This window comes from Maniola hyperantus, chromosome 19, assembly GCF_902806685.2.
Source record: "Maniola hyperantus chromosome 19, iAphHyp1.2, whole genome shotgun sequence".
Taxonomy (NCBI): Eukaryota; Metazoa; Arthropoda; class Insecta; order Lepidoptera; family Nymphalidae; genus Maniola; species Maniola hyperantus.
In genome coordinates, this window is record NC_048554.1 from 4626308 (window position 1) to 4645346 (window position 19039).

Sequence of the window (19039 nt, forward strand, 5' to 3'; positions counted from 1 at the left end):
TTTTAACAAATTTAGTAGCTTTAATAACTTGAAACGAGAAGGCAAGAAAATTAAAAAGGTAAAAGTTAAAGAAATCTTTTTCTTCTTTTAAATAGTATTTGTTTCTACCCGACTGAGGCGAATCCCAAAAGGAGGGATGTTTGTTTGACCTGTATGTATGTCGGTTTCTATGTACCTACACTCGTAACTACTCAACGGCTCAACCAATTTTGATAAAATGATACGTCATTAGATTCGTCTTGATGGTGCGAGTGTCACTGGGTACCTACATAAAATTGTTAGAAAAATCAAAGCGGCGGATATTGTGCGGGCTGAAAAAGATGCAGTGCAAACCGTAGTCTGGGTTTTTTGAATAATTTTAAAATGTTATAAATGTTTCTACATAAATTACAACTTTTTAAATGTTAAATTTTCCTAAATTACTTGTTATTTAATAGCATTTCCTAAAGATAATTTTGGTATCGCGACCGACCAAGGTACAGCGTATAGAGGGCAGAGGCGACATAAGAATTTAATAAACCATTAACTTGGCATGTTTAAGCTCCGCTTTTCGGATATGTTACTGTACAAAATATGCAAAACACAAAATATTCTCGCAAGCATAATATTGAAATTCTCACCATTTCTTGCACTAATAATAAATTTTGGATTTTATAATTATTTAAGCTTTTACTATACGCAACAATGTTTTCTTTCTTAGTTAAAAGTAATCTATTTGTGACAATACAAGCTGATGCTCGCGACTTCGTCTGCCTGGATTTAGGTTTTTAAAAATCCCGTGGGAAATCTTCATTTTCAATCTTGATTTTTCCGGGATACAAAGTAGCCTTTGTCCAAATTCTATACAAAATCCATACGCATAATACACTCATGCAAAAAATCACGTTGATTCGCTGCTCCGTTGCGCTATGATTGAAGGACAAACCAACTAACAAACACACTTTCGGTAGTACGTACCTTAATAACAAATACTAGACGTCTCTTTGGAGTTTGTAAATGCTTCATCTGAAATGATTTAAAACAATAAAGAAATACCTACCTAATTCAAATATTTTAAAATAAGTTGTATGGAATTCTACATTTAAAAAAAAAGTAGTAATAGTGTATTCCCTGGTTAAAGTTGCCGGAAACCTGCCAGCCAAGACGCAGAAGAGATTCTTAGTAAATTCATTAAAGGGTAAAAATGTAAGAAAAACGTCTGGAAATATTTAGAGCGGAAGAACGCTAACGGGTGAAGTCGGCGAATTTTCCTCAGCTTCATTGTGAAAATAAGAATAAGCTGACTTAATGAATATAGGTATAACAAAATAAGTAATTAGTGGCAAAATAAACCTGCTTCATTTTTTAGCCGACTGCGGCGAAGCCCAAAGGAGGGTTACGCGTTTGCCCTGTATGTATGTATGTGTGTCCGTTCCTATGTCCGCTTGTAACTACTGAACGGCTCAACCCATTTTGATTGTAGGTAATTACGTAATTGAGCTCATTAACTTACATCCGAGCTTTTAACTCATCATCATCATCGTCAACCTAAAGACTCTCACTGTTGGACATAGGTCTCTTACAACTGTCAGCACCATTTCAGATTACCCCGACGAAATCCTACATTTTGTGATGTCAGGAGATATCAGACTATTTTATAATTGTTAATGGAGGGAAATAATACATAATCTACTCGTAATGAATGTTATAATGATACCACCTTATACTTTTATCACTTCACAATTCCACTTTACACTTCAGTATTGACCTTCACGTTTGATGCCGGAGTGGACCGGCTAGACTCTCGCCATTCTTCAAATTCCCTTTCTTCTTAAACGTTTCTAATTGGTCGAGAGAGTCGCCCCGTTTCGGCCAGTTGTGACTAATCAAGTACTAATTTAACAATAACTAAAAATAAAAAAATAAAACTAAACTATTATTACATTATTCTTATTAATATATTTCTATTTACTTACATTTTTATTATTATCCTTATCCATACTTATCATAGACATCTTAAGCAACGTTAAATATGAACAGTGATAGTCAGTGTTGCTGACATCATCATACGCCACGGTCTTGCGCTGCCTGAATCCAGCGGCTTCCGCTAGTGTACACCTAGGGGGGGGCCGCCAACGCTGCGCTTTCCGGTGCGAGGTTGACATTCTAGCACCATGGGAGTCCCATTCGGCTGTGTCGCTGATTTCATCACGTAGATCACGGATCTCATTTCTGATTTAATCACGTAAAGAGTAAGACGCTCCAAACTTGTGACTCTGGTTGCAGAGTTCCAGTTGTAAACAGAATTAAGTAATCCACTCTAATATTATAAAGACAAAAGCCGCGTTGTCTTCAGACAGCGTTAGCACCCAACGGGTAAAATCCCTCGAATCTTTTCAGTAGCATTGTGAAAACAAGAGTGTACTGAGCGAATACATGAATGTATAATTAGTTGCAAAAGGTGAGCCTGCACGGTACAAAGGGAGTCACATGTGTCACACTTGTGTCACACTTTTCCGAGTACACTAATTTACATCCGTACTTTTGCCTTTTGTGCTTCATCGTGTTGCTAACAACAATGACACGAAGTTTAAACTATCACTTTTATATCACTTTTTATTTTTATAGGATCGACCTGATTTTTTGAATGGTGGAAAGTGATATATGCTACTTTAATGCCGGACAAAAACCTATGTAGCAATGATTCGAGGTGAGTTTTTGCATGAAACTTGTTAAAGACCTGGAGAGTGATAGGTATAGGCTTCTTATTCCGAAAAATCAAAGAGTTTCCATGGGATTTTTTAAAACATAAATCCAGGCGTACGAAGCCATACTTGCGTATTTCTTCATTTTTGCCAGAAAGCTCAAATATATATTTATAGATATGGAACTTGAAAAAATTGCGATCTTTCATACAAACTTTTATCCCCTTGTGTGTAGATTTTCTTTAAATCCTGAAACATGTATTTTTCATTTCTAACCAAAAGCTCAAACATTAATTTTCATGGATATGATTTGGAAAATTACAGACTTTCATACAAACTTTCATGCCCTCTATGGAATTTCAAAGCTTGTGAGCTTTACGCAATAAAAGGTCCCAAGATCCCAATTTCACCCCAGTGGCTTAGGCTGTGCGTTGATAAATCAGTCGAGTAAGTCAACCAGTCAGGCGAGAACTTCAATGAAAAATAGATTCTATATCGATGGATAGATCGATTATTCATTTCGCCCGTTTATAATATGTAAAATATTTTAACAGATTAAAAAAAATATACCTATGTCAAAACGTCGATATTATTTGGCGATTTGGGATTTGGAAATTTGGCACGTTTTTTACATTTTTTGAGACCCAATGTTTCTTTATAAGAATGATTTTATGACGAGGTTACAATTTTGAGTTTGATAATCTACTTTCTACTTTGAATGTTATAAGTAGAGCCCGGTAAAGCAAACAAAACGCGTGGAGACTACCTAGTGCGCTGAGCATGTTCGTAACGTGCTCGTAACTTGGCATTGGGTGAAAGCAAGTGCGTCGCGTGTGCCTCAATTGTGGAAGGTTAACGTTTTTAGGGTTCCGTACCTCAGAACGAAAAAAGAAACCCTTATAACTTCGTTGTCTGTATCTGTCGTGTGTGTCAAGAAACCTATAGGGTACTTCCCGTTAACCTAGAATCATGGACAAGTAGGTATGTCCAGCACAAGTAAAGGGAAAAATCCGAAAATCGTGAATTTGTGGTTACATCACAAAAGTGTTCTTGAACAAATAATTTACTAAACCACATCATAGATGGCGCGGTCCGGTCATTAACTTGCACGAGATTACGAGTGTTATTCCTTGTACGATGGTACAGAACCCTTCGTGTGTCAGTCCGACTCGCACTTGACCGGTTTTTTTTCTAATTTCGGAGCGAAGGCGCAGACCTGCTATTACGGCTTGGCAGTCGGCTAAACTGGATCCCTACTTTCATCGGAAATTCACCGTGGAAAAATAAAAGTTGATAATTTCACTTGAGCGATTTCATCATCTCGTATTCCTAGAAGAGGCAGGTACCTAGGCATGTATCTAGAAGTTCTAGTATTTAGTACCTTCTCGAGTACCTACATCGTGATTAATATTATGCAGTGCAATCCCAATTTAAGTCCTTCTGTAGGTAACACAAGGGCAGAGTGAACTAGAGTGAGGGAACTCTGTTTGATCCTGAATCGACAATATGTCAAATATTAGGCTATGGTCACGTAAAATCAAAGAAACATAGGGCTACTTTAGGGCTACCTGCGTCAAATGCACTAAGTAATATTCAACTCCTGCCAGCAGTGGCGTCGAAGTGGCGTTTTGTTAGAAGTTCCCTACTGTCGTGAACGTGACAAGGATTTAAATTGCGATCCGTCTGAGATAGGGTAACAGCTCTAAAGCTTGGGGAAACCTAAAAAGCACATTTGAGGACGCCAAACGCCATTGATTCCAATGCCAATCTATGCATAATCATAAGAACGGTTCTCAATTTAGTAGAGTAAAGAGATTACCTGGTGCTAGCGACTTCGTCCGCGTGGAATTGGGTTTTTTAAAAATCCCGTGGGAACTCTTTGATTTTCCGGGATTAAAAGTATCCTATGTCACTCTCCAGGTCTTTATCTATACCCATTCAAAAAAAATCACGTCAATCCGATATATGACTCATTACCTAATTCTTAAGACCCCATGTAAGTAATAAGCATGTCAACCTACCATATCTGAGCAAAATAAATAAATGATTATGATTAGGATTATAGATGTGTACAATGATTACACTCGGGCTGGAGAGAATGCAAAATGTTATAATTAATGAAGTTCCATACAAAAGTTGTCTATTAATTAGCTCATATTTTTGAATAACACCTGCGTTCGTAGCTCCATTCAGCTGCTCTTTTATTTCACATGACCCGTAACCTAGTTTTCCCGACTATAGGTACCTACCAGAAGCATGCTTGTGGTTCGTGCTAGCATCATAAGCCGAGCCTCAATAGAGTCGCCCTTAGAAAGATGAAGCTTCCAATTTCTACGACCCATAGGGTTCAACCTTCAGACAGAGCCTCTGTAGCGGCCAATATGGCCTAATTAAATGGAAACTTTCTATTAAATAACCAATAGGTACGTTTCATTCAACTGCTCTGTTATTTCACGTGACCCTGACACTTAGACATCTATAGAGCGCATTCTGACTTTGCTTAGACTTAAGTCAGAGTTAAAACGAGACAAATGTATATCTCTCACATAAATCTGTCTTGTTTTTACTCAATCTTTAGTCTGAGCAAAGTCAAAGTGCGCTCTATAGATCTCAGCCTTAGTTTTCCCGACTGCCGAATCCTAAGCCGAGCCGAGCCTCAAAAGGGGCACCCTCAGAACCCTCAAAAGGGGCACCGTCTGGCAGAGCCTCTGTAGCAGCCAATAAGGCCTAGACATTAAAGCAAAACAAAAAATAGGAACTGTCTATTAAATAACCATAACGTTGCATTCGGGTGCTCTTTTTAACCGACTTCAAAAAAGGAGGAGGTACTTAATTAGTCGAAATCTTTTTTATGTACATAATATTAATAGTTATAGTTATATACAGTATATTAAGAGCGCCACCTCGCCAACAAACTGGCCCACCAGTTTGGTGAGTTACAAATGTAATAGCCCTGTAAAATTAATAAGAATTAAAAAAAAAAATCACGCACCTGAAACCTAGTTTTCCGGAAACATTCCTGTGTTCAATATTAGCCCAATGTTTGCGACTTCCGTGTTTGCGAAACCCCGCGACGAATATACTTAGACCCGGGCCCTTGTGAAGACGTTGCCCTCAATTTCTACTAGCCCTATACGGCTTGACCTCTAGACAGAGCCTCGCGTTCGTCAACATACCCGGACCTGTTGTAGCGTCCAATAGGATCTACGCATCAATGCAGAAGGAATAAATGACAATGGTCTATTAATTAGCTCGTATTTTTGAATAACCACTTTGGTTGTAGCTCCATGCAGTTGCTCTTTAATTTCTCGCAACTGTAACCTAGTTTTTCCGGCTAGCGGAAGCATGCCTGTGGTCCACGCTAGCTTTCAGTGCTTCAATGGTGTATTTTCCGATGACAGCGTCAGTCGCGCCTAGACCGCGCCATCGAAGTGACCTCCGCGTGTGTGACTCGGCTACAAGTGGCATAAACCTATGTCATAAATACTTATAAACAATTTTTATCTTTGTGTAAAAAAGTGTTTTGTAAATTTCGGATTTCAATTTTTCACAGATATAGTGTAATTGTTATTTGTAGTAATTCTAAAACTTGATCATATTTAAGTACTTAAAAAAAATTCGGCGCCATCTCATCAATTTGGATTTAATTAGTATCAATTTATAGTATTATAAATAAAGTTATTATCTAGTTTTTGTAAATAACGTAATATAATATTTATGACGTAAAATAGTGTTGTACTTAATTTGAATATCTTAATGTTTTGCCAAAAGACTTGGAAACTGATACACATATTTTGAAGCACATGTCTGTGTTTTAAAGGTATGTAAATTTAGAGAAATTTTAATTCCGATAAAAAATAAGTTTTGATTATGTTTTTTACGAAGAAAGTATTAATTTGAATAAAAATAAAATTAACTAAATAAAAAATAACTAATATGAAATTGGTACTCGTATTTGAATTTGGAAATGTTTTATATTATACCTAATCTTATTATCTTAGTTATCTTATATCATTTTGGCACTAATAAAAAAATGATTTAGGTACCTATTATATTTTTAGATATTAAGTTATCTATCAAGTTCATTATACAATTTTTTAGTACTTAAACATTTCGATCGTAACTTATGATTTACTTATATTTAGTTTTTTTGTCGTTTTCTTAGATTGAAATCATACTTTTAATTTAATTAAAACATTAATTATTCTATATGTATTTACGAATGCAGGCTTACTTAGTAATTACAGCCAGAAATAATAATATGATGGTTCAATTTTTTTATCATTTTTAAGTTTGTGTGGGCGATACCTACCGGGCATTAATTTAATGGAGAGAAAAGTTAATTAACCTTATCTTATTAATTAAATTCTTTCTTGTGGAAATTATCAAGTAAACTTTTAAAAAAACGCAAGACCAGATAATTGGATTGAACCACCCTGTTATCTCTTGGGAGTCGTAGATAAAAGCAGTCGTAGAGTGAGAGTGTATTCACATTTAGTCGCCTATGTACCCGTAGGATCTCTATATACAGGCTGTCACCACAACGCTAGCAAAAAAGAAGACAGGATAGTACTGATGATACTACAAAAAATGCGAAAAAAATATAAAAATATCCTATATTTTGTAAAAGTTCACGATATTTTGCAAATAAAATATCGGACTAGCGCTAGAAGTCAACAAACGTTGTGTAAGTAGGCCACTCAGAGTCAAGTCGTAGGGAGGGTATTGACCCCAGTTTTGCACGCTATGCATTGCTGGTGTAAAAATACTAAATCACTAAAGCTAGATCCTGCAGTAATAAAGATATTTGAAATTGACCCTGAAACCCCAAGTTTATACTTATTAAAAAAAAATTTTTTAGATATCGCACTACTTATGAAAATTTAATCCAAATAAAGGTTTTAGGTAATTACATAAAGGATTCTATGTGATTTTCTTAACACAAGGTTTATCCCAAGAGAGACCATGAATAAAGAAAAGGTTTCTTACTTTTTGTGCATAAAATATCATGATTAAATAAAGAATTAGCTTAACATTTTGTAGGAAATAATATAATTAAAGTAAAGTACTACTAGAGAAGATAGAGTTTATCTGAGAAAACAAATCAAGGTATTCTATTTCAATAAACCTTTTTCTTAGAACTGTTTACTGTGAACCAATAGGTAAGTACCTACCTAAATTTATTATAAGGTATTCTTGTTCTAAGAATATAAGTTCGTTAGAGTTTTGGGTTCAGGACTTTTGCGTCCACTTAGATAAAATATTTGTAAACTAGCTGATGTCCGCGACTTCGTCCGCGTGGTATTAAAGGTTTTTTAAAATCCCGTGGGAACTCTTTGATTTTCCGAGATAAAAAGTAGCCTATGTCACTCTCCAGGTCTTTATCTATACCCATGCAAAAAACCACGTCATTCCGTTGCACCGTTGCGACGTGATTGAAGGACAAACCAACAAACCAATAAACCAACAAACCAACACCCTTTTGCATTTATAATACGGGTAGGTACTGATTATAAAAGGTTCAAAAGTAAGGAAAATTCGAGATCCGTGAACATTCTCCCTGGGGTGTTTTTTATATTTTATTGTTTGAAACTTGGCTCTCTCGATTCTAAACTTTGCATTGCTAGCGGAGTTACTTTACGCTGCTTTCTTTTAATATGTTTAATATATAAGCAAACTGTTCTTTTGTGTTTTTAGTGTTCCGTAGCAAAATGGCAAAAAACGGAACCCTTATAGATTCGCCATGTCTGTCTGTCTGTCTGTCTGTCCGTCCGTATGTCACAGCCACTTTTTTCCGAAACTATAAGAACTGTACTGTTGAAACTTGGTAAGTACACAAAAATAGAAAAAAAAACAATAAATGTTGGAGGTTCCCCCATACTTAAAACTGAAACTCAATTTTTTTTATCGAACTCATACGTGTGGGGTATCTATAGATAGGTCTTCAAAAATGATATTGAGGTTTTTAATATCATTTTTTTCTAAACTGAATAGTTTGCGCGAGAGACACTTCCAAAGTAGTAAAATGTGCCACCCCCCCCCCCCCCCCCCCTGTAACTTCTAAAATAAGAGAATGATAAAACTAAGTAAATTATATGATGTACATTACCATGCAAACTTCCACCGAAAATTGATTTGAACGAGATCTAGTAAGTGAGTAGTTTTTGATTTATCGTGCAAAATGTCGATAAAATAGGTACGATTGTAGTACGGAACCCTCTGCCCGCGGTCTGCGCTCGCTCTTACATGGGTGAGTGTACCTAATCACTTACCATCAGACTCGTTTCCTCGCTATTACTCGAAATATAAGAAATGTAGGTTGAGCGTGTACAAGGAAGCTACAATATTTTAGCATATTTTATGCAAGCGTGTTGTCGTAGCTACGTTTTCTTGCCTTTTCACCCTAGATTAAATAAAATGTACCAAGGTACATACATAGTACGCGATGATGCATGATTTATGTTTATGATCAGAACTTCTCAATAATTGTAAATTTGTAACAACTGTTCGTGGAAAGTACAAACTATAAATAGGCGAGTATTTAGTATCCTGTAAGACCAGACGACCTTATTTACGAGAAAGCTACCTAGGGCGTTATTAACCAATTAGGTACTTATTTTGAAATTTTCAAACTTGAACTTATTACTACCTAGAACATTATTGATCAATTACTTATTTCATTAAAGAAAAAAGGAAGAATCTAAGTAGAAAATTCTTTACTTGTTGTCTCATTTTTCCTTTCAATGAAAGATGAAAAATATTTTTTGTCATGTTTTTCTTATGTTTTTCATAACTACTAACATCTCAAACTGCGGAGGTAATTGTAGCGAAAGTTTCTATAAGTTCGACCTCGTAATTTTTGGTATGTTTTCCTTTTATGTTGTTTATGTTGTTTATGTACAAAGGAACTTATATTTCTATTGTGTTATTTTGTACAAAATAAAATATTAACAGAACATGTTCCTATTATGTCATGATATAGGTATAATACGCGACAGGTTGAGATGGCAATAGGGGTGGGTTTGCCCCACATACCAGCACAGACCCCGCGCTAACTCGATGCGGGATAGCGTGGGTGACGTCCCCCCACCTCATAGCCCGATTGCCATCTCGACCCGTCGCGTACTATACCTAATATATTGTGCATAGGACTTAGGTAACACACCAACCTCAACTACAACACAGCGTCTTCGCCGGCGAAGACGAGGCCCCCGATTTCTTACGTCACACGGCCGAGGGCACTTACCACGTTTCGGGGGCGTGCGGACAAATCATCTCAGTCCAACACACCATTCGTTATAACGTCATCCTAAGCCGAGGTCCGAGTCTCGCAAGAGGCGCCTTTAGGATGATGTTACCATCCGATGTTGTCGAGCCCTAGCGCTCAAACCCAAACTTCTCAAGCTCGCCCAACCCACCGGAGACGCTGTAACGGCCAGTAGGGCTAGCAAAAAACAAGGAAAAAACTTCCTCATGTCCAAGCGGCTCTCAACGACTCGTTTAATGTTGTCTGTCCATTAGCGGGGGGGTCTGGCAACACTGCACTTTCCGGTCATACCAGCACCTTGGGACCCCAATGTCTATCAGTTCTTCAAAGTACATACCACTTCAGCTTCGCAGCAAATTGGACTATATCGGTTACTCTTTACTGATTTGATTACGAAGAGAAACTCCGACTATAAGTAGCTCTCTGCATTGCATAGTTAGTTTTAATTCTAGTTAGAATTTAAATATTAAAATACTTAAGTTAAATAAATATTATTTAATTGTATCATTCATGGGCCTTTTACTGTTGCTTTTGTTTATTGAGCGTTTTAGCATTGCCAAACACAATTTAAACAATAAAACTTAAAATTAACATTTTCACGTTAAATTTATGTAAGTAATAATAAGAAAAGCGTTCGGAAAACTTAACAGAGTGTTTATTTAAATAAAAGTAATTAGTATGCAACATTAGACGCTTAAGAAACACTTTAGATGAGACAGTTGGTAGTAATTAAAATATTAAGCGTATACCCCACGCTGATTCGAAGCCCTGAAGAGGATTAGAAAATATTTTTTTAATTACTTTAATAGAAATAGTTTTTTTTTTAATAAACTTTACGATTGCTTTTGAATCGTCAATTAAATCTGAAAGTAGAGATATTGGAGGACTAAAATACGTTAGATTTTAAATATCGGCATGTTCTAGGCAAGCGCTTTTAATCTTACGCTGCATTATCACTAGCCAGCAGGTCTGATTGCAACAAAGCACTCTATAAATTAAAAAAAAAGCGGCCAAGTACGAATCAGACTCGCGCATCGAGGGTTCCGTAATACAGTCGTATTTTTTCGACATTTTGCACGATAAATCAAAAACTATTATGCATAAAAATAAATTAAAATCTGTTTTAGAATGTACAAGTAAAGCCATTTCATATGATATAACACTTGGTATAGTTATCTTAGTTTGAAAATACTAATAATTTGTTCATGAAACAAATTTTTTTTAATGATGCAACCACAAACTCATGGTTTTTGGACCTACCTACCTACCTGCCATATTTCACAATTCTAGGTCAACGGATGGACAGGCAGACAGACAGACAGGCAGACAGACAGACAGACAGACAGACATCGAAGTGATCTTATAAGGGTTCCTTTTTTCCTTTTGAGGTACGGAACTCTAAAAAACGACAATATGTAAAATGTATAAAACTCAGGAATGTCCAAACAGTTTGAGCTGAGTTTGTTGTGTGCTCTTCTCAGACCTGGGCACGTTTGGAACCCACGTAGCTTTAGTTTTAAGTTTACGTAATAAATTATCACCACTATACCATCTTAGAAATCAAGAGTAACATGTTACCTATTTTGAATAAATCATTTGATTTTAACTTTGACTTTAAGAATATCAATCCGCAACCCCCTAGATGCAATGCATCAAACCACTGAGTCATCACGACTTTTACTTGAAACAATGATAAATAAATTTCTTCATTAATAATTTTATAACGAACGACCGGGATTTATTTTCCCGAAGCGGTGTAAATTGAATAATGTAATATCGGCAGGCGGGAAATTGCATTTCTGCTAGACAATGGCGTTGTTGAGCAAATGCTTAGAGCATTCGTACTACAATAACACGGGTGTGTTATTCTCTAAACACACACCCGTGCCTTTAACGCTGCCTCAGCAATAAAAATACTGTTTCCGGAATTATAAATTGGCATGTCGAATTCTTACAGATTGATTGGTGAATCAATTTGGGTAGTACCAACCGCTAACTTAAGTTAAATGTTTCGCCATATTATATTATTATTTATAGGTACAATTTTGGATCAAAAGGTGGATAGTTAATTTTGTGCAGAACATTGAGTTAAAGTAAGTCAAGTACAAGCAATAAATGAACAAGATAGATTATGTAAATAGACTACCTACTCTGAGACGTGAACACGCCATTAAGATAAAGCACTATAATATAGGTCTTTATCTCTTCGATCGCTACTGCGATGGTATTAAGGGAGGAAAGAAAGAAAGGTATTAAAAAAATAATAAGTATGTACAAGTAAAGCAAAAAAATAAGGCCTTACCATGTCTGTAGCAGGTCTTAAGATTTTCAGTAGAGCTTGAAGCCGTCGTCGTCGACCTCAAAGATGAATAGAACATTTTACAGAATATACACGTATAGTACGCGACAGGTCAAGATGGCAATCGGGATGTGAGCCGAGGGAACGCCCCGCACATCCGCACGTCACCCGCGCTCACCCGTATCGGGATAGCGCGGGGGCTATGCGGGTGTGCGGGGCGTTCCCTTCCCGATTGCCATTTGAGACCTGTCGCGGATCTGAACATAAATTCATAACTTAATATTTCATCAATAACGCTGTACTGGAATGAAATGAACCGAATTTAATTTAATTTACGGAGTTCTGAAATGCTAGGAAATACTTATAGTTGCTATACTGTAAAATTATTATTGTTTATTATATTTGAATTTGCTATTTGAGCCACCGTAAGCAATTTCACCCAGCTTCTAGATTAGCTCAGGTTTTATTAACTATTTACGTATAAGGAATACAATTTTATTTAATAAGTTCTATTTTTATTTATTAACTTCCACTTAATTAACATGACTTATTATATTATATTTTACGTAAGTAAACAGATTTTATTAGAAATTTCTTTCAAGTTTAGGGAAACACTAAAATAATTATATTTTACCTTCCAAGTAAATTTTCTCAAGCCTCGCCTTTCATTCTTAGTCAGAATTTTCATTAAAAAACTATTTTTAGTTCCAATTCATCCCGTGAACAGTAATTATCTAGCCTTTCGTAGCGTATAAATTTTTGTGCTTGGAGCACAAAAAAATTATACGCTAGATAATGAATTATTCTTTTAGTTAATGATTAAATAATATAAGTACCTTCTACAATAGTAACATGAATTACCTAGTTGAAATACCTTAAAGAGATTTAAAAAAAAGTCGACTTCTTTGCGATTCTGGTTTTATCCGAAAATCTTTACCGGAAGCTAAGTATTCCTGAAGAATAAAATAATATACTTAGTTAACATAATTAATCTTTATTGTTTTAGGGTTCCGTACCTCAAAAGGAAAAAGGTACCCTTATAGGATCACTTCGTTGTCTGTCTGTCCGTCTATCTGTCCGTCTGTCCGTCTATCGTGTCCGTCAAGAAAACCTCTAGGGTACTTCTTTCTCAATCCTGATGATGTAGGTTACAACACTCCTAAACTATAATGATTTAGGAACTGCGGATAATGCAATATTATTTTTGGTGCCAAGCATAGACTAAACCATTGAACATCGGATCTCAACTCCTCAATCCTGATGCTGCAAGGTACTGAACTCCTTAGCCGTGGGGATTCGAGAATTTCTGATGGTGAATTGATATTTTAGGTATCAAGCAACGGCTTCATGATTACACTCCAAGTCCGAACTCCCCAAACCTCATGATGCATGGTACAGTACTCCTAAGCTATAGAGATTCAGGTACTGTTTCTGGTGAAATAATATTGTTAATGCTGAATGTACACTTTGGTATTGAATTCCAAGTCCCAACTCTTCAATTCTGATGCCTACTTACACTAAAAACCCTTAAAAAAAAACCAAAAACCACTACAAAGTAAAAAATAACTTTTGTTTCTACACGTGTAAGAAACTAGAAATCAAAGCTTGAAGCTCGCGCGACTTCAACATACATACAAGTGTAGGTACAAAAGTTATTTTTTACTTTGTAGTGGTTTCGGAAGTTGGCTTTTTAAATATATTTTTTTGTAAATCAAATAAGACCTGTTTCCATTCATTCTCATTGCTATGCTACATAATAATTCTTTATTTAAACTTGAAAAGCCATTTTACCGAATTCAAAATAGAAGGAGCTTCTCAATTCGTCGTAATCTTTGTTATTTTACCTATTATTTATACAAGATAAGATTAATTTTACAGGGACTGAAAAAGTTGTACAACTCCGAATTAAATTGGAAAACCTCGATATTATTAAGACATTTTTCACTCGATTAAACAATAATTTGATACTGAATTATTCATGCCTTTTTCTGAGGGTTACTCATTTGAACTTCGGCTTCAGAAAACTCCTGAATTAAACTTTTTCTATTATGATCTTGGAAAGAGTTAAAAGATTGAATGGCCACAACTTTGGCGAAGTGATTTCTCATTAAAGCTTTCGGCTTCGTTGGAAAATTACAATTTTGCGTAACACGGTAGATTAAAATACAAATTAGTTTCTTTTTAGGGTTCAGTACCTCAAAAAGAACAAGCAAGAACAGCTGTGATAGCCTAGTGGCTAGGACGTCCGCCTTCTAATCGGAGGTCGGGGGTTCGATCCCGGGCACGCACCTCTAACTTTTCGGAGTTTATGTGCGTGCTAAGCATAAGTAATTAAATATCACTTGCTTTAACGGTGAAGGAAAACATCATAAGGGAACCTGCATGCCTGAGAGTTCTCCATAATGTTCTCAAAGGCGTGTGAAGTCTACCAATCCGCACATGGCCAGCGTGTTGGACTATGGCCCAAAACCCTTCTCACTCTGAGAGGAGACCCGTGCTCTGTAGCCAGCGATGGATTGATCACGATGATGATGATGACAGACACACAAAGCACTTTATAACACGTTATAAATCGGGAGGAAAAGAGGAGTCAAAAATTTCGTTAAAACAGCATTTTTCACGCGTTCACGAATCACAATTAGATAAACTGCGAACTGGCAGATACCGACCAAAAAGATAAATCGGTTCAACGGAATTGAAACCGTTAATCAACTTGATTAGAGTTCGAGAGTTTGAGTTTAGAGTGTTTCTGGGGATAGAATTACAACGGATGTATTTATTTACGATTGCTATAACTGAGGGATTTGAGAAATCCGTGAATATTATTTATTATTTTACTTTCGATACTTATATAAAATAAGTACCTGAGATTCTTCAAAGAGATTTATCGAGTATAAGAATGAGGTAACTATAGGTATATACCTATAAATATTGTGTTAAAATTATATCTCTAGGAACCCATCCGAATTTATCAAATCTGATTATATAATCAGCATTGTAATTTGGATTTAGGGTAAATTATCCACGGCATTCCATTGACAAAGCAAATTGTACTTAGACAATTTTCACATTACCCCGGATATGTCAAACTCAGCGCAACGAAGGTAACTTTTGTACATTTATTATAAGCTGTTTTCAGATAATACTAATTACAGCGGAAAAATATAATTATTTTTGTACAGCTTCACTTATTTTATTCATTTTTGTGAGGGGATGAATAAAATACGAGACCTAAATATGAAAACATAATATTATATCCTTTTTTGTAGGTATAGCTTTTCGGATGATGTTTCAAAACTGTCTGCAGTCTACAACTTATCTTTCATGACCGTCATTCTCATAAGTCCAAGTGTTAAAGTTAAGTCAGTGCTTTGATATTTCATGAGGAGTTAGCTTAAGAAGACCGTTAAGAAAAGTAACTCCGTCATCGAGAGTATTATCCTAATGTACGAGTAAGTAATGTAAGATTTTCTCACCATCTTAATCTAAATATATAAAAGGAAAAGGTGACTGACTGACTGACTGATCTATCAACGTACAGCTCAAACTACTGGACGGATCTGGCTGAATTTTGGCATGCATATTGCTATTATGACGCAGGCATCCGCTAAGAAAGGATTTTTGAAAATTCAACCCCTTAGGGGGTGAAATAGGGGTTTGAAATTTGAGTAGTCCACGTAGACGAAGTCGCGAGCTTAAGCTAGTAATAAATATTCCTTTATATGGAATTCGTGAGCATAAACATGCTTTTTTGAGTGGAAGGCTTGGGCCGTGACGAATTTCTACCCTGCTTGTAAAATCGTGCTGCCTAATAATTCGGCTAACTGAAATAAAAACTTAGTAGGCAAAACTTGTGTTTTAAATTTTATCTAGGCTACATCATGTCATCAGGTGAAACCGTAATTTGAATGTTTTCGTCAATTAAAAAACACCTAACGAAGGGCAGAAATGTGAGTGGGACAAGCAATGAAACACGAATTTCGGACCCTAATTTTAATTGGGCACTTGAATCTCTGAAAAGGTGCTTTGATGAATTTCAAAGCGGACTCCTCGACACGGTTTTATGCTTTGTAGAGAACTATGTCTCCTTTTTGGAGCATGTCTGACTATCTGTTTTTACTAATTGCTATACAGGAGTTATAAAAATCAAACTTTTTGCTCGCAGGTTAAGCATTATTTAAAACTAGCTGATGCCCGCGACGTCGAAAATCCCGTAAAAACTCTTTGATTTTCCGGGATGAATGGTAGCCTCTACCATTCAACCAATAAACAAATATACTGACGTAGTGTTGGATGGATGTCGTAGTGTTAGATATATTGTGTCAAGGATAAGCAACGAAAGGCCCAGTTAATATTTGGATGGCTGACTGTTTTAGGGATCCGAATCTAGCTTTTATGTTTCTACGGAACGGTTATAACATAGGTCGTGATATCCAAAAGGCTTCACTAAGGCCTTAACAGATGCAAAGAACGGCACTACGGCAGTAGCACGGCAGATTATTATGAACATCACTAACTTACTACTATATTTACACTAACGCTATCCATACTATACTTATCCAAGACCAAATTGTACCACATTCTAGTAAATAAACACTATTTCTATTTCTATTTCTATTTCTATCCACGCTATACTACATACCAATTTAAACCTCCCTACTTTACTAAAAGATAAAAAAAACACAGATTAACACATTTTTTTTAAATTGATAAACAACTTACTAATAAAAACCAAAGAAAACACAAAAACACAAACTTAAAATTAAGAAGCATGATAGTCAGTTAGAAAGTCCCTAAGTAAGTGTTCCTTTAACCTCTTCTTAAGGACTCCCTCACAGAGCCTATCTACTAAAGGAGTATTTAAAAAATCGCTAAAGAAGGCACGCCGCATTTTTTTTTTTTAGAAAGAATATTAGGCATTTTAAATGACTAATATTCCCCTTTCCTCTCCAATTAAGCGTCATGCTTGTGCTAGGAGTAGGTACGACAATAGTGCAACGGGCGGGGTTTGAACCGTCGACCTTTCGGTTTTCAGTCCACTCCTATACCGGTTGAGCTATTGAGGCTCTAAAATATTATCACTATCTCAAAGCGTTGAATAGTAAGTAATGTATATCCCAAAGGCGCAATCTGCCCATAAAACATTATCACATTCGTAAAGGATAATGCTCATAAATATGACATAAACGTTCGAACAGCCATTATATTCCTCAAGGAGAATATACTGGGTGGAGTAGTAAAAGGCACTTTAGGTGAACCCGCGAGAGATAAAACGTGAAGTTTTATTGGAAAACTTGAAAACAATATGAACTAGTTCTGCAGTTCTTCCATAAGCTTTTGAGTCTGACGCATGACATGAAAGACTAGCTTTCAGAATAATAATCAGTGATCGGAATAGGTAATGCAATTTAGGGTAAACTCTACCTTAAACATCATCACAACTGTACAATGCCGGGATTGCGGGATTATGATCCAGACATATTAAAACAGAAGTTTGTTCCCTTGAGTATTTGTTTTGTCCATAAAACAAATCAAAGTTTCGTTATAATAATTAAATTACCAAAGTCACAATATTCGCAATCAGTAAACTAAACAACAGGAATAATACTTTGAATCCACTTTGGAAAGGAATTTAAATATTCTCTCTTACTCACATACCTAAATACAGAACGCGGCAAAAAATAATATACTCGACCTTTAGAATGAGATTACGGAGAGACAGAGACAACGCTCTACAAAACCGCTATCCCTTTATAATCTTTTCCTGACAGGTACTGTAAGTAAGTGTACAATTATTTTCATTACGCTTTTTGTCAATGCACCGTATTTGTGTATTTGTAATCCCAGAATACCTACTAGTTCCTAATGGTATCTCAATATTAAGATATCGCCATGAAATCCTACGAATTCCATTACCTATTTTAATTACTGATTATAATAAATGAAGTTGTGATGAAATCACGTCAGGGTCTTATCTGTAGAGGTAGGGAATTAAGAAGTTGCTCAGTTGTTTCGAACTTCAAAGGAAGAACTTTCTTACAAGCAAAGTGAGCTCAGGAAACTACATAATAAGAGCGGAAGGCAAGTTAAATATTCTCTTTCGTCATCGATTGACAATGCGTCACGGGTCACCTGTGATAAATCTACAGGCGTATTTACACACTCGGTAAAGGAAAACATCGTGAGGAAACCTACATGCCTGAGAATTCACCATAATGTTTTCAAAGGTGTGTGAAGTCTGCAAATCCGCACTTAGCCAGCGGCGCGGGGGATTATGGCTTAACCCTTTTTATTCTGAGAGGCCACCCGTGCCCAGTAGCAAGCCGGCAATGGATTGATTATTATGATGATGATTATGATTTACACATGCGCAAAAGAAGGCACATCCAGTAGCGAATGGGACGCGAACTACTTACCTGTTCCCTGTGTTATGCGTGACATGTCAATGACATAAAGGGCGAGTGGCACGCCGCACCACGATGGCGAATGTGTAAATGCAGGGTTATATAAGAGACTCGAGACGTCAGTTCAAACGATCTCTATTTACTATGTGTCTGTCTACGCATTCGTCTTCTACAGTCTACACATTCGTCTTGTTTCTCGTCACTTGCGTAAATGTGGGAAAGCGGCAAAGATATGATATGATTGACGACGATTGATGACTCATGCTACACGTACTACAACTCTCATTTTTATTGGTCGATAGAGAATGCATTTAGGGAGTGGGAGATTGTAGCACGAGTGGTAACTCCCTGCATACAATGTCTCAACCAAATCAACCATGAAATC

The 19039-nt window shown here is 36.2% G+C and overlaps 1 protein-coding gene across 9 annotated transcripts in view; it reads left to right on the top strand.

Moving 5' to 3' along the window:
- The window catches only part of LOC117991468 (mucin-4), a 211884-nt gene that overhangs the window by 112764 nt on the left and 80081 nt on the right, over positions 1–19039 (top strand). The window contains exon 1 of one of the 9 annotated variants that reach the window (XM_069504843.1): positions 6114–6504. The exons of the other annotated variants lie outside the window; for them this stretch is intronic. The gene's annotated coding sequence lies outside the window, so the exon portion shown is untranslated. Of the gene's footprint in view, positions 1–6113; positions 6505–19039 lie in introns of those variants that run through there. 9 annotated transcript variants of the gene reach the window in all.